Source organism: Alexandromys fortis, unplaced genomic scaffold (genome assembly GCF_014885135.2).
Source record: "Alexandromys fortis isolate MF-2015 unplaced genomic scaffold, M_Fortis_MF-2015_v1.1 scaffold_25, whole genome shotgun sequence".
NCBI classification, from domain to species: domain Eukaryota; kingdom Metazoa; phylum Chordata; class Mammalia; order Rodentia; family Cricetidae; genus Alexandromys; species Alexandromys fortis.
The window spans coordinates 4,524,655-4,541,714 of NW_026067904.1; the positions used below are offsets into that span (position 1 = coordinate 4,524,655).

At 36.2% G+C, this 17,060-nt stretch overlaps 1 protein-coding gene across 1 annotated transcript in view; it reads left to right on the top strand.

Moving 5' to 3' along the window:
• Window positions 1-17,060, top strand: part of Rit2 (Ras like without CAAX 2) — a 286,249-nt gene that overhangs the window by 62,402 nt on the left and 206,787 nt on the right. The window lies entirely within an intron of this gene.

A 17,060-nucleotide genomic window follows, 5' to 3' on the forward strand; every position in this document is an offset into this window, starting at 1 on the left:
TTTGCTCTGAGTTTTATAGCTGATATGATTACGTACACACTTGATCACATTTTCAGTCTGTGGTTTCCTTTTGTAGAATTAGTTTCTTTTCTCAAAGATGTATTTGGAGAAGCATTTAAGTCTAGGTATAATTTCACTTAGCATCCTTGTTTGTAGATGAAGAAACTGAGACACACTGAGTCAAAGTATGATTTGTGTCCCAAATCCAGCATGCTAACTTCCTCTAGTGTAGTTTTCTTCCCAGCATAGCAGTAGGGAAACCCTGCTGCGAGGAACAAGCCTCCTCCCATGTTTGAAACAAGAATGATGCCTTTAAAATTGCTTTACTCATTCAGAAAACTGCTTTAGAGAGAGCTGGAAATTCTCAAGCAGAGTCCATCATTGGATTCTTTGGTTAGAAATGCACTGAGCTTAAGGTTGCACTGAGCTTTACTTTCCTGCAAGCAAAGAACAGAACTGCTGGGCTCCTTACGTAGATTTGCTGGCGGAATGGAAGCCCTTTGCTCTTCATCACTGTATTCTCCATTCCCAGTCACTTCCGTTGCTTTTTCTCTCCCGATGAACAGTTTTTGTGCAGGAGTAACATCTCCTAGTTTTTAGTCTTCATCAGGAGATTGACACATGAAATTATCTCTTCGATAGCGCTTTTGTACTCCTTCCTGAAAATTCTACAGAACATGTGGATGAATTATGTTGCTGAAATAATCAAAATGCCATAGTTTTATTTTTTGATATTTATATATTTTATTTTGTGTGTGAGTGTTTTACCTACATATATACACGTGTATTATATGTGTGGCTGGTGCCCACAGAGGTCAAAGGAAACCCTGGAGCTGGAATTACGGGTTGTTGTGAACAACTATTTGGGTCTTCGAGAGTGAACACTGCTGCTCTACAAGGCCAACAAGTGCTCTTAACTGTGAAGTCATCTTTCCAGGCCCCAAAAGATTACCTTTAAACAAGTCTAATGGTTCCCTAAGACCTCCTCTTAGGCTAACTGAATTAATAAGATTTAATTTAATAGCAAATTGGAATACTATTGACCTGATGAATTCTCTGAGGAATTGAATTTTGTTTCTGAAATAATTACTTTGTGCAGTTTGAGAAGTGATCAGCTTCAGTGATTGATTGTTCTCTCAGTTGATATTTGAAATATCTTAATTTTGGGATGCTGTTAGCTTTTTGTCACTCACTTTCAGCTATAGACAAGGGGGAATCTCTGGCTAAAAGCTCTGAATATTGCATCTTGCTGGGATAATATAATATACATTTTATGATATCACAAATGTACTTTGTTGTTCATTATTTTTCATCTTTGTGTAGTGAGTGGTGTTGGATAAACTGGCCTTGCATACAAGTCCTTCATGTAATTTCTGGAATAAGGTAATAGATGTACATATGTTATCAGCATCTTTGTTACAAGGAATAAATGTGTCATGTATGGTGATGACTCTTGCAGATAGGCTGAGAGAACATTTGTTTCTTGCAATTAGGCTGCCTGGACTTTCAGTGATAACAGCTGAAATTAAACTTTTATCTAGAAATAAACAAGGTGGTGTTGAAAGAAAGTTGAAAGTGGAAACAGGAGTTTATTGCTGCCAATTTGACTCTCTCATTTTCTCATTTCTTGGCTTCTGTAATGGGATATTGGTTAACGACTTTCCATTGTTATCCTGATGGTTATGGGCGAAAGGCTCAGACAGTTTACTTTGTGTCTGCTCCAGCTGCTTAGCTATACTTTAGCTGATGACTTCATGACATCTTTAGGGGAAATTCATGTTAGTATAGCTTGAGGATCTTACAAATTCTAGAAGAATAGCACCCATCATGGATACTTATCTCTGAAAAAGGAAAGGAATATTTTCTGTACTTATCCAGAGATATTTGTCATCATAGTAACTGAGATTTCTTGGTATATTTTCCTGAAATATGAGAAGAATTAGTTTGTTGGGTTATCTTTTGCCCTCACCTTTGACTTAGTATAATCTTTATTTCAATTGAAAATCAAATTAAATGGAGAGAAACCCAAAGCCACCCCACTAAAATCAGGAACACGACAAGGCTGTTTACTCTTTCCATACCTTTTCAATATAGTGCTTGAAGTTCTAGCAATAGCAATAAGACAACATAAGGGGATCAAAGGGATTCAAATTGGAAAGGAAGAAGTTAAACTTTCATTATTTGCAGATGAAATGATAGAGTACATAAGTGACCCCAAAAACTCCAACAAAGAAATACTACAGCTGATAAACACCTTTAGTAGCGTGGCAGGATACAAGATCAATTCCAAAAAATCAGTTGCCCTCCTATACACAAAGGATAAGGAAGCAGAGAGGGAAATCAGAGAAGCATCACCTTTCACGATAGCCACAAATAGCATAAAATATCTTGGGGTAACTCTGAAAATCAAATTGAAGTTTTTGGACTCTCCATAAAACAGAACTTAGGAATATTGGTTATGTCAATGTTGTTTCCAAAGAAAGGATTCTGCTCCATATCCATTGGTCACATATTCAAAGTTAGTAACCAGTGATTTCCATGTCTCAAATTTATAGAAAATAACTATGGCATGAACATTTACAGTTGGCTTAATTTTCCAATGGAAAGAGATTTCATTAAAGAATCACGTTAGTAATAATAGAGCAGAATGGGGCTAGATTGGAGTTGAAAGGGAACGTCTCTAAACATTTTACATAATTCTAAATATAGCTTGATTTTATTCATAGAATAATTATTTTAGAGATATTAAGAAGTAACATTCATATTAAGATCCTGTTGTCTGAACCTTTATGTCAATAAGTGAGCATGTCACATATTATAAATTTTTAGATTTGGCCATTGCATGTCAGCCATTGAGCAAAGTTGGCATTTCTAATCTAGCAATACAATGTTTTCACCATCATAAATAAAAATATAAATATCATAGTTTAAATCTTCAGGTATTTTCAGTTCAGGAAGAGAAGTTAGGAGAAACTTCAGAGGAAACTGTTTTCCTGTGAAGACAGTCTGTGGTATAGGAAAGCAGCAAGACGCTGCATGGAATGACTCGGAAAGGATGGAGAAGCACAGTCTCCCCTCCTCCAAGCTCTGCTTGCTCTGAACTAAGTTCATGTGCCAGGCATCAATTTCCAGGCATCCATTCTAGAATTCAGAAGTCCTTCTTCAAGAAGAGTTTTCAAGGAAGTGTCTGGAATCCTTAGAGGATTATGAGAAAATAGTCTAGGATTGTTTGTTAAGATGCATTCCTTAAATGGGACAGTGGTGGCACACACCTTTAATCCCAGCACTCGGGAGGCAGAGACAGGTGGATCTGCGTGAGTTTGAAACCAGCCTGGTCTACAGAGTGAGTGCCAGGACAGGTTCCAAAGCTACAGAGAAACCCTGTCTCAAAAAACCCAAAAGAAAGATAAGTTTTTTAATTGTAACCTGAAGTTTAAAAGTATTACTACACATAGTTATAAGAGAATTTTAATACTAGCTGTATTTTTTTCTTTTACTGAAATAAAAGACAAATTCCCTTAAAGCCAAAACATAAATATGCACATCAAGGTTTTATGTGTTGACTAGGAATTTAGTCCACAGCACTGTTTGTTGGCACCTTTATATAGTTTGAATGTATCTGTTCATGATTACTGTTTTTCACTTGAAGACAGACACAAAACACCAGGAACTCAAGTACCTGACCTGACTAATTAACAAAGCAAAACAAAAAGTCTCAGCTAGCTGTTCCTGGATAAAATATTAGGTGATAGATGGAACCCTGAGGGACTTGTGTTTCCTGCACATAGAGTATTTTAATTTTGTGTAAATTGTGTATGAATCAATGATTATCTCCCTCCCTCTGTCATCACAACCAGTTATGATATTAAACATGTTATGAGCTCACACAGAGAGAATGCCTGTCCAGTGCTCTTCAAAAGGTGTGGAAGATAAAGGACAAATGAGAGTCTACAGTGAACTAATTACACAGAAAATCATGAGGTATTGGACAAGGACAGCTTAGTTCATCACAGGACCTCAGGATGGAAGTATACTTTATTAAAAGACAAAACTCAACAATTTACAGAGTGAACTGGCTTTTGTTTGCTTCATGAATCAGCAAAGCCCCTGTGCTGAAAACTGAACAGGAACTGTGAAGCCATGTCAGAGTAGTGGCTTTGACATTGATTAGTCAGAAGAGTAGAAGAGAAAAAATGCTGATTGTGTCTCAAGTTATTTCATACCACCTTTTTTGTAGCATTAAAGCAGTGTTGATCTCCTTAAACTAATATGTTGACCAAGGTAGACAACTTTTCATGGCTAGTTATTGGCATGAAGAAAATTTCATTGGAAAAATTAAAAATATGCAAATGTCATTATTTTTCTGCTTTTGACCCTTTTCATCCTCTTGATTTTCCTCTTTATTCAATATTAATATATTTATAAAGTAGTTTCCAGGTATTATACAAGATGCAGGAATCAGTTCTATAGAGAAATAGGCAAGAATTATTTTTCATTAAGCTTCCTTACTTTGCTTGCCCCTTCCACCTTGTCTCTAAGAGCTGATTGTGTCTTTTTATCTGGAATCCAGTTGTCCATTTCTGGCTCATTGCATTATGATGACTTGAGCTCATTATATTAATGCAGGACACAATTTAGTTAAGTTGGCCTTAAGGACCTATTCAATTCTTTTTTTTTTCTTCAGCCACTTTTCTTATGGAAAGAAGACAACTTGAATAAATCCAGATCCGTCATGGCAAAGTTATCTAATTGTTATAGTATTAATTTGGTTTTCACAGAACAGAAATTTATAAAACCAACTTTCTGGCTGTATTTTTTTTTTACCTTATTTTCAAAGAAGACACACTATCATAGTTGAATAGATTGAAAACTCTTTCCTTATTTTAATATTTTATACCTTAATTTCACTTACATACCACGAACACTGCAAATATGCTCATCCAAAAGATTCATATTCTTTCTGAGCAATTGGCAAGGACCGTAACAAGCTCTATAAGAAGCATAATAAAATACTACACATAGAATATTCTTTCTAAATTACTTGCCGTTCTTCTCTAAATAGGGAGCTCATTTCAGGGGCAAAGTGCTTTGGCGATAGGAACAGGGCATCTGCAGAGCACAGTGAACATTAACGTGCAAAGAAAACCCTGAAAAAAATAGTGCAATTAGCCAGCAAGGAGCAAATTTACTACACTGTTTATGTGTCTCAATAGCTCTGGTCGAATAAAAACTTCCTAAAGTGGATTGAGAGAAATTGTATAGCTTGTATCACACTAAAATGTCCTACTTAGCATATAAAATGTGAACTAATAGATTTGCTTCTTTGTGTCATAGAAAATTCCTGTTAAAATGTAAATGCTTGGGGTCAGCGGGTAGGGCCCCAAGCCATGTAGAATCACTTATATATTAGCACAGATTAATGTATCTAATTGTTCTAAAGAGTAAAACAGAAGTGTTCTAGAAATTACTACTGAAGAGATGGTTTTGAGGGTTGAAGAAAGTAGAATATTGTTATTATAAAGAATAAAATCTGTAGGCAGAGTCTGCTTGTTTGTTTCCCGGCCACCCAGACCCAAAACAATCATACAGAAACTATATTAATTACAATACTGTTTGACCAATAGTTTAAGTGTATTTCTAGCTAGCTCTTAGATCTTAAATTAACCCATTTCTAGTATTCTGTGTGTCACCATGAGGCTCATGGTTTACCAGCAAGGTTCCAGGGTGCCTGTCTTCTTCAGTGGCTACATGGCGTCTCCCTGACTCTGCCTTCTTTTCTCCTCTATCTCTGCTTGGAATTCCTGCCTTGCTTTATTCTGCATTTTAATATGCCCAAAAGAGCTTCTTTGTTAACCAATGGTAATAAAACATATTCACAGCATACAGAGGGGATTCCCATATCAGAAGGCTATGAAATAATTGTTGATGGAAATCAAGATGATTTTGAAGGACTATGTTAAATAGTGACTCTTTTATGTTTGAGCAGAGGAAGAGGGGAAATGTAATTCACGTGACACCCAGTAGGTTGGAGATGTTTCAATCTTCATGGAACTCCTCACATGTTTGCTAAGCTCCAGTAAATCTGGCTTTTAGTTTAAGTGTAACTAGTAACCCTTTTCTGCCCCTCTCACTAACCCAGAGTGTTCCTGTAACCCAGAGCAACTTCTTTACTTCTTACCAAGGAAAGCCCAGTTCAACTTTTAGTTCCAAGCATGGGTGCAAATCCTTAGAGAAGATGGCCTTGACTCTAGTGTTACTCAAACTACCACTTCCTCTACAGCTCTCTGTATAAACTGCTATTAACAATAGTTAATGGTTGACTTTACTTGGATTTCATATATCATTTTAACTTGGCATCCAAGATGGTAGGCTCTTTTTTTTCCTTTATTAGTGTCTCTGACTTAACTTAGTTCCTATCTTTTCAGCTCATATTTCTCTCTGAATTTCTATGCGTGTTTATCTACCTTCTCACTGAGCTTTCCTATTTAGAATTCTGGTGGCTTATGCTACTGGTCACAAGCTTTCATTAATTTTATTTTATACTTGTAGTAAAAGGTGACATATTGACTAAGTCCTGTGAAGTCCATGATGATGAAATAACAAGTCATGATTTGATAAGGCCGTGGCTACAGCTAAATGGCAAGCAACCTGCATAGCATTTTTAGGGCCTTTGTTTCAATCCACAAACTGAAAAATAAATGATGAATCAGTCTTCAAGGACCGAATGCATTGCGTACCTGATTTGATGCTTTGGTGTTGGACCCCATTCATTTTATCCTCACTGGCCTCATTGCTCCTGGAGTGTGCCAGATGCTTGCTCATCTTGGCATCCTTGCATTTGATCACTTTTTCTGGGAAAACACTTCAGTGTTTAATATCTGACTTTATTATATCTTCGAATAATTGCTTTAGGATTTAAATGATTCTTTTTGATCAACATGCATAACTACTGATAACATTGATCATCTGTTTTTCATAGATGTGTGTATATGAACATATATATTTATTTATAGATTCTTATATAGGTTCTACAAGTGAAAGAACATATATATATATTCATCTTCATGTTTCTGGCTTATTGCTATTTGTTTCTTATACTATGTGGTAGAGACTTACTTAGCACTTTTCTAAATGCAATACAGTGTCTGAATTTATAATCAAAGACTTATCCATTTCTGGTTTACAAAAGATGGATCAAGAAATTGGGTGACACCGACTGTGACAGTGGGGCTGGTCTATTGGGAGCTCACCAAGGCCAGCTGGACTGTGACTGAAAAAGCATGGGATAAAACTGGACTCTCTGATCATGGCGAACAATGAGGACTGATGAGAAGCCAAGGTCAATGGCAAGGGGTTTTGATCCTACTTCATGTTCTGGCTTGGTGGGAGCCTAGCCAGTTTGGATGTTCACCTTCCTAGACATGGACGGAGTGGGGAGGACCTTGGACTTTCCACAGGGCAGGGAACCATGACTGCTCTTTGGATTGGAGAGGGAGGGGGAGAGGAGTGGGGGGAGGGGGAGAAGAGTGGGGGGAGGGGAAGAAGGGTGGGAGGAGGGGGAGGGAAATGGGAGGCTGGGAGGAGGTGGAAACTTTTTTTTCCTATTCTCAATAAAATAATAATAATAATAAAAAGAATGCAGTGAAAACATCTTACCCAGTGGGGGGGGGGGAAGAAATTGGGTGAGTGTTGTAAGGAGAATAATTGTTTATTTCCCAGCTGCCCAGCAGCTTAGACCCAAAATAATCACACAGAAACTATATTATGTAAGTCTTTGCTTGACCAATTAGCTCTAGATTCTTATTGGCTAACTCTTATATCTAAATTTAACCCAATTTTAGTAATCTGTGTATTGACACAAGACTGTGGCTTACCGGGTAAAGTTTTGGCATCTGTGTCCAGCAGTGCTACATGGCTTTACTCTTTACTCTGCCTCCTTTCTCCCAGCATTTAGTTTAGTTTTTTCTACCTAGCTAAGTTCTATCCTATCAGGCCAAGCCAGTTGTTTTATTAACCAATGATATTTACAGCATACAGAGGGAAATCCCACATCAGGGGAGTGAATGGCAAAATTATTTACTGTCCCATCAACTTTGATCAAGCTGGTTTATATCTCTGAGCTTTCTAATTTGTAAGGAGATAATGCTTTTATTTCTTTTGATGGTTATGAGAGACAATATAGGTGTAACTTTCACATATTGCTTGAGATAAAATGGATGCTAGACTTCTTCAGTAGAATTCAATTGAACTGGAAAGTAATGGTAAACACAAAAACTGTCAGGAAGAAGACACCTACGCCTTGTGATCTCTTGGAAATTCCAAAATATTCATCCATTGTAGATGAAAATTAACCAGAATATCACTTTATTGCATTATATTTCTACTATTTCATCTTGAATACTGTAAAGTACTTATGGTTACCCGAAACATTCCCAGACCAAAGCTATGAGTGGAGAGCAAATTATGATTAAAATTTTTGCTTCTACTTGCCATATAAAGTTTCTTTTAGGAACCTGGATGTAAAGACCATATGGATTATAAGACAACAATCTCATATGGAATATGAGAGATGCTTCAGAGATATTGAGTCAGTTCAGTAAATTAACAAACTGAAAGCTTAACCATGACAGTCTGTGGATAGGTATCACATCCTTTCAGATTGCTGCAGTCTTCCAATAAGAAGGCGTTATAATCTTCTGTATGCCCCCAAAGAACAGGATTTAGCTCAGTCTGAGAAATAAAAGGACTCTTTCAGATTATTACATAGTCACATAGCCATTGAAATTCCCAAGTAGTCATCTTTGATGGTAACTATGATTATATAAAATTACTGATGTAATGCTAATTAAAATCACTGTAGTCAACATACACACCTAAACAGATATACACCATTCTCTTATTTCACAGAGGGAAGCTGTGGACCTACAGAAGAAATGCTCCTCAGCATTTTGTTTATTTGGTGATTATTATTAGGGGACATCTGTTCTAAAGTCAAGTGGCTTGTAATTATATTTTCTCTGTTATTTCACTAATTTCTTTTTAAGAGCATGGTTAGTTTCTGTTGGTTCTTAATGAGCCAATTGCATGAAGATTGAAAGAGAAAAAAAGTGTACTTAGAGTATGACCTACACATTAGCTGGTTAAAGCGACACAGACAGTATTTAACCATACCCAAAAGACTCTAGACAGCTGATATTTACCTCCTTGAGCTCACTCTCACATTTTCAAATGGAAAGTTTAAAATATCATAATTAGGAACATATTTAGAGTTTTATGTACCTGTTGAAAATTTTAAGCATTAGTAGTTTATTAATTCAGGTTTTATGCTTTGAAATTAGTAGGCTTCATTCCAAATCTTTGGTTGACCTCAAATTCAGAGATATTTTTAACAATTGCTTAAAATGTATGGACTATTTGAAGAGAATCTTTGTTAAGAACTATGAATTATTTCTATTAAAAATTTTAATTTAATATAGTAATTTAAGGTGCTATCCCAGTCTATTTTAAGGTGCCTAAAGAGAAAATATTCTAATATTTCACATAGAAGCTGTTCGGATCAGGATACATTTCTTCAACATGAAAAAAAGACATGGAGATAGATATTTAATAATATCTATTTGGAATAATCTAGATAAAAATTTTAATATGTCAATTGTCCATGTTCTATGATTTGGTATTCATTGATTAAAGACAGTTCATAGTGTGCATTTTCACACAAAGGGAAGTAGTTAATCTTTAGCATGCAATGTTTACCTTGCAAACATTCAGATTTTGTGAACTAAAATTTTGAAAGAAGAATAAAACTACAGTCAAAATACTTAGACAACAACGCAGACACTAAGAGAGACTTACATAGATCTAATCTACATGCAAAGTAGAAAGTAGAAAAACACAAGATCTGAGTAAATTGGGAGCATGGGGATCTTGGGGGAGGATTGAAGGGGGAGGAGAGAGGCAGGGAGGGGAGCAGAGAAAAAAATGTAGAGCTCAATAAATTATCAACAAAAAAAGAAACCCTGCTTCGAAAAGCCAAGCAAACAAAAGAAAAAAATATTTTATAAATTTACGTATATCCTGTACAAACAGAATATGTATGATAGGCAAGGAGTAAACTAAACATCGAAATAGCAAACTCCAAATGAGACTAGTAAGTTTCCACTAGCCATTGGTTTATTATGGGCCTCTGTTTTCATGTGTTTGAAATAGTGCTAAATACATTTTCTTTAAAAATAAAAGCAAGACTTCTCAAAGCTAAAATTAGCTATTTTTAATTTTTTTGGAAAAAGCAACCGTCAATAACAACCTCTATATAAACAGCTATTTTTATACAATAGAAATGCCGCAAGCACAGGGGTTGGCGAGTGTCTGCACCAGGTCTCCATCTTTGACCTACTGTTGTGTGCCTTTTCCTGGAGAGACCGAAACAAATGTCTAAGACTCCAGGTAGGTTACCAGAGATATGATTCCAGTCATGTCTAACTTAGTGAACCAGTTTGTTTGAGTCACTTACAGGGCTGTAGCTCAGGTGCCATGTAGAGGGTCACTAAGGGTTCCTACATGACAAAAATTCCATACCCTGGAATTTTTATAGACTCATAGAACCTACATTGGTAAAGATTCCCACACAAATTTCAGACATTTTGAAGACTTGAAGACTATCAGATTGGTAGTGATTAAAGCCTTGGTGAAGAACCTTATGATTCTTGTGGTTTTCATGTGTTTCTGAACCTTATAACTTTAATTAAGTTCCTGGGTCTTGTTATGTTTTTTATTTTTGTAGTCTTAAAAACCTTTTCTCCTTTTGGGTGGGAATGCTTCATTTCAGAGGATATAGCCATAAACACCTGTTTATTCTGCTCCTTAAACATCCTTCAGATACATTTTCAATTAATGGCTGCAATAGAGCAGTTCTCCTAGAGGTACCTTCATATAATGATACTCCTGAGACAATATATATGTATATATATATATATATATATGCATCACAGAAGAATCTTCATAATTAAGGACCATCATCATACCTGTGTTATCCATACTTTTAAAAGAGTTATATTATGAAGAACACAGTCTTAAACATGCTTTGACTGATATATATGTATATATCATATGCGCGGGTGCATGCACATACACACACATATATTGTATACATGCATGTATACATTGGTTTTTAAAGACAGGTTTTCTCTGGTACTCTTGGGTCTCCTGGAACTCACTCTATAGCCTAGGCTGGCCTTGAAGTCAGAGATCCACTTGCTCTGCCTCTCGAGTGCTGGGATTAAATGCATATGCCACCATTGCCCAGCTTTTCTACATATTTAAAATCTACTAACACATACAGTAAATGTTTGTGAAATTCATCAGAATTCTCATATGTACATGCAAAGTTTATAATTTTTGTGTTTTAATAGCATTGTACTGTACAGTTTAGTAAACATTTTGTTATCTGCATATATGATGTCCAGTTGAGTTTCTTCCATTCAATCAAAAGATATTCCATATTCATGGATTAATCCATCTATATTGTTTTAAAAACTGCTAGAATATTTAGACTTCTAGAAAAAAGGCATTTTTCTCTTTATCACTCTTTGTATTTTTATCTTTGTTCATATTCTTTCCTTTTAGATATTGACAGTGAGAGTTTCCTTCCCTCATAAGATTGTTTTAAAATATTTGTCTAATTTTAATTATTTCCAAACATTTGAGAAAGAGTCCTACACCATTAAAATGTTTCCAGAGACCTTTTGAGAGTTCAGATAGAGTCAGTGTTTATTAACACACGTGTGTGTGTATGTGTGTGTATGCATGCCACACCCTCCCCTCAGTCACTTTTCATTGCTCTAAGTTGTTCAATGACTTCTTGTTAAATAGGAGGAAAATAATTTTTTCTGCTAATTATACTTGGGCTTCTCTTCATTAAGGTATTAATTTCACTGACGCTTGTTCCTTTTCTCTGTATGTAAACACAGGTTTTATTAAATTCAAGTCCTGTTGCCCAGTATTGGTCTTCTGTAAGATGTCTTTTGATTGCGAAGCCTGTCTTTATGCTTCATGTCCATTCTATCTAGCTTAACCTTCTGCTCAATATTAGGAGAGCACATTTAGGCTTCCACAGCTAGGTCTGCGTTCCTGAGAGAAGGATCCACAGAAGAGGCTTCTGGATTCTGAGCAATCCTGTCTTTCCTTTTGTATAAGTACACAATTCTTATTTGATCTAGGTATAAATAAAGTAATTTTAATAAGTTTGTCTGTAGGTGAAAGCCCAACATCCCCTCTGCTGGTAATCAGAAACCACAAAGGCAATAAAAGGATCCTGGTCTCATATATAACAGTAAATGACATTAGGACAATGAAGATTAACGAGAGTTTTTTATTCGTCACGAACATTCAGTCCTTGCAGATAACTGTGACGCACACTGAAAAGGAGACCACTGCGTGTGAACTTCCATAACACTTTGTCAGCAGGCTTCCCCTTAAAATGAGCGTTTCTATGTAGTTATCATTGTAGTGATGGCACAGCCATTAAAACTCAACTCGACACATGCAGGTAGCACATGAAGGAAATGATGAGTCCAAGAAAATTTAATTTTTTGAAAAATAACATGATTTAAGGGGTGGGTGTGGACAAAATTCTCTGGACGTAAATCATATGTGCAAAGTTTCAAAATGACTTTCAGTTAAATGGAGGTAGGATTTGGTGACAGACATTTTGAAAGATTGGTATTCTGGAAAATATTAGATAAACATGCAGCTTCTTCATGAGAAGACTTCTTTTCTTCTCCAAATTATTTGTTTAAATGTATCACTTTGGTGGTCTTTGGGTATCAAAGTTACGTAAGCAACAAAATGTACTTATTTGCAGGAAGCAAAGTCAGGTGTTATATATAATAAGCACTGACTTAAATCATACATGGGATGGGTTTGATGAGTTTTTGAAAAGTATTGCTAAGAATTAACTTGACCTTTTTTATCATATAATTTAGTTCTTGCTTTTTTGTGTTTGCACAAATACACGGAGCTTATATTTAGAGGTACTGGTGGAAAGGGCATGAGAAACAAAGCCAACACAATGGATATAAATGAAACCTGAAAGCCAGGGATCACAGGAGGACAGATGCTATCATTTGTATTTCTGCAAATTTAACTGAAATATGAAAATTATTATTTTTTAAATCCTCAGATGTGTAATATATAAATCTTTAAGAATAAATGATCTCAGCTATAATTCTAAACAAGGCAGTTCTATTACAATAAATTTAAGTTCAGAATGCAGCTCTGAAGACTTCACATATAGAAATTGCATTTACCATTTGAAAAATACTGTGGTTTTGATTTATAGGAGCTGAAAAATGCATGCAGCATCGGAAAGTTACAGGGTATTTTCTCAGTGTTTTCTAAGCCAATAAACTTAAAACAAATCATCTTGACCTTTGCACAAGGAAGCTCTGGCCGCTCTGATTTATACCCTTAGGTCATCACACCTGCAAAGACAAATGAGGTGAGCATGACAGATGCTGCCTTTTGATATTAACCCCTTCCACAATCTGGAAGGTACAGACAAGCTCTTTTCATGATGCTGTTTTAGGGTTATGGGCTGAGTTAAACATAGCTGAAGGAACTGTAATGACCCACTCAGTAATCTTAGGAATACCAAAAAGGTATTCAAACAATTTATGTCTTGTCATTTGAAATGTATTCAGCCTTTTAATATTTAAATAATAAAACATTGATGTTGTCTTCTAAAACAAGAAAATAAAACACATGTGAAATCAGTACCACCTCTTAAATACTGCAAGAAAATGCCCTGTTTAGTATTTTTGTTTTTTAATTTCAGAAGGCAAAACCTAACAGGACCAAACGCCCGCTATCTTTTTCATCGCTGTTTCTGTCACTGTGAGTTGTATCTTAAGAATAGCCATTGTTGGGAGGACAATTATAATTCCATATTTCTCATTAAATTATTCTGTTGAGCATCAGAGAGCCTATTTATTTATTTATTTCCTTTTTGTGGTACTGAACACTGTATGCTAGCCTTGAACACATTTTGTTAACCTAGGTTGCCACTGAACTGGCAATCATATTGCTACAGCCTTCTAAGTTGTGGAACATAGGCATGGAAAAACTTTAGAATTCAATTATCTTGCTTATTTCTTCCATTTTATTCTCATAAAACTCATCTATGGTCATATGATAGTGTATATAAAATGTGTGAAGATGGCCACATTGTAAATTAAAAAGTCCCAATTTCATCAAGTAAACTGGTTGCTTTCTACAATTTAATTTGACCTAAGATGTTCAATGACTATCTTTTTGTTTGTGAAATAATAATACAGACTGATGTATCCATTAGAAATATCTATTTTAAAAAGAAACTTAGTTTTATTTTTCATAATTCATAATTATTAATAACTAGAACCTGAAAAATTTTTGACAATGAAATAAAATAACACAATTAAGAAAAAAATAAAGCCCCTTAAATTGAGATAGGTATGTCAGAAAGACATAGAACAACATTTTTATATCAAGGCTGGATGTTCAATAAGTTCTATTTTGCAAAGTTTAATTAAACTGCAAGAAGTAAAATACAATGTTGAATAATCCATACCCCCCTTCTTCATTAAAAAGCCAATTTTACACTCATTTATTCTCATAAAAGATTGCTACCTAATTCAAGTTCTAAAACACAACCTCATTATTTGAAGAACTTCCTTACAAAATTTATAGCGTTTCTTGGAGGATTTGAGATGAAGTCTGTGAAGAGCAAGTACTGCATGTGATAAACATGGAATAGTGAATAGCTGAAACCCTAGTTTGTGCGATGAAGGAAAATGCTTGCTGATTCACATTTTAACAATTAATTATACTCACTGATGGAAAACAATTTCCAAATTGCAGTGGATGTGATTGTTTTCTGGAACAAATGAACAAGTCTAATTTATACTGTGTACATCACTTGGCAATAGCTGGCATTGTTAATTGAGTCTGGTGGCTGAAATCAGGGAAGTACAACAGAGGTGATAAAACTGGACATTCTCCAAGACACTCATTAACCACGTGACTAATCTGAAAATGAATGCATTATGCAAATTATAGGTTAAAGAGGCTCCCTGGTTTGGAGAGATACCAGCCTTTGAAATTGTGTGCAGTCTAAACACTGAGCCGTGCGGGGGGGGGGGGGGGGGGGGGGGGNGGGTGGGATGTGTCAATGTCATGCTTTAATTGGAATATGGTAGTGGGTGGGGCATGCTTTAGAATTAAACATAAATTTCCATAAGATTTGGTGTGATTAAAATGACATCCAATGATGCAGAAAAGCACTTCTGAAATTGTCTTTAATAAGACCATGGAAATATTCAATCTGTCCCATGAAGGGAGGATGGATTGTAAAAATATTCAAGTGGCCTTGTTTCTCTAACGGCCACCCTGGAACAGTTTTATCTAAAACTTCCCCTTTACTTCAGTGGTATTGACCCCGGAGGGCTTTATCTCTGTGAGGGAAGCCTACTTCTTTTTAAACTTTAACAGAAGGAATTAGAGTTTCAGCACCAATTCTGCTTTGTCTTAAATGACTCACTCAGCTTTGGTCAGGTCTACTGACTGAAAACCACATGTAAAGTTTTATTTTTCTTTCTTCTTTAAAATAAGGATGCATTTTAAAAAAATAAATATTTGTGACTGGCTTAGATACACTCAATCAATCTTTTCCGTGTTGGAAATGTTTAGGTATAAACATTGGAATGTGTTAGGTTTATTTATATTAACTTAAGTTTATTTACTGGCATTCCTAATTGATAAATTGACTTCTATCTCATATTTTGGAATAAACGCGAATTTTATAAAATATCACTTTGAAGACGCTTTGGAGTGGTAGCAGGTGCCACATTGCCTATCAGTAATTAATGATTTGGATGTTAATCAAGTATCTTATTTGATGTGTGGCACACTTTAGAAAGGCAAGCATGGTTCTTCATGTATTTAACCAATTAGGAAAGGAGTTTATAAATATGGGAGACCCTCCTCGTTTTTTTGTCCCTCCCCCCCCCCGCCCTGCTCCTAGAGGGAATAACACTGATGCTACTAGATCAAATCTGACGGATTGCTACATGTATCCTCATCCCATGAGAACCTCTCACAGCATGCTCTAAAGGGAGGTCGAACATTACGCCTGAGGGGAGGAGGGCGTGGAGAACATGAGCTCCTTGAGACTTGGAAGTAAACCTCAAAAGGTTCAAAAAGTCTCTGGAATTGAATAGATACACAAGGCCCCTGCCTCTCCAAGTTTACCACAGGGATCAGGACTGCTGAGAGACACTCTTAGACCACCAGCTCAGCCGCCTAAAGAGGCTCAGAGCTGCTGAGCTTCCCAGAAGACAGACTAATGAAGCTGCTTACGAGTCAGGCCTTGCGCTCAGTGTTTTCCGGTTTTGTGAGCCCTTGTCATGGCTGTGGCAGGCTGTGTTGATGCAGCTGTCTTTGTCATTGCTGCCCCTGCATGTGGCCATCATCCAATATTCCTGTAAGCAACCCCAATACATTTACTGGCTGACCACATTAGACTTTGATGGTGTCTTTACTTTGATCTGTTGTCTTTCCTTCATCTGGAATGGATGAATGTTTGTTTATGACTCCTCGGGAATAGATTCATATACAACCCTTTATGAAATATTTATACAGGTCTATCTTAATTTTCACAGCTCATAGATATGTCAGATGTTCTCAGAGGTGTCATGCCGAACTGCATGTTTGTTTAGTACTAAACAGTCAATATTTATTTTCACTCTTTGCTGTTGCGGGAGGTCCTTCCACCCCTCCAACCAATAGCTGCTGTGATACCAGCCCACTGGGGCGTGGCCTCTCTCCCTTTAAAAAAGCGGCTATTTCCTCTGCTCGCTCTTCTTCACTTCCTGCTCCGCCGGAGACTAGACTCCCTTCCTGGTTGTGCAGATGGCTGTTGTCTGGGACGGTGATCTGTAAGTTTTCCCCTTTAAATAAATAACACCCTATTAATCATAACTCCAAACTGGTGTGGCCTTGTTCGTGACTTACGCCTTCATCTGGCGCCC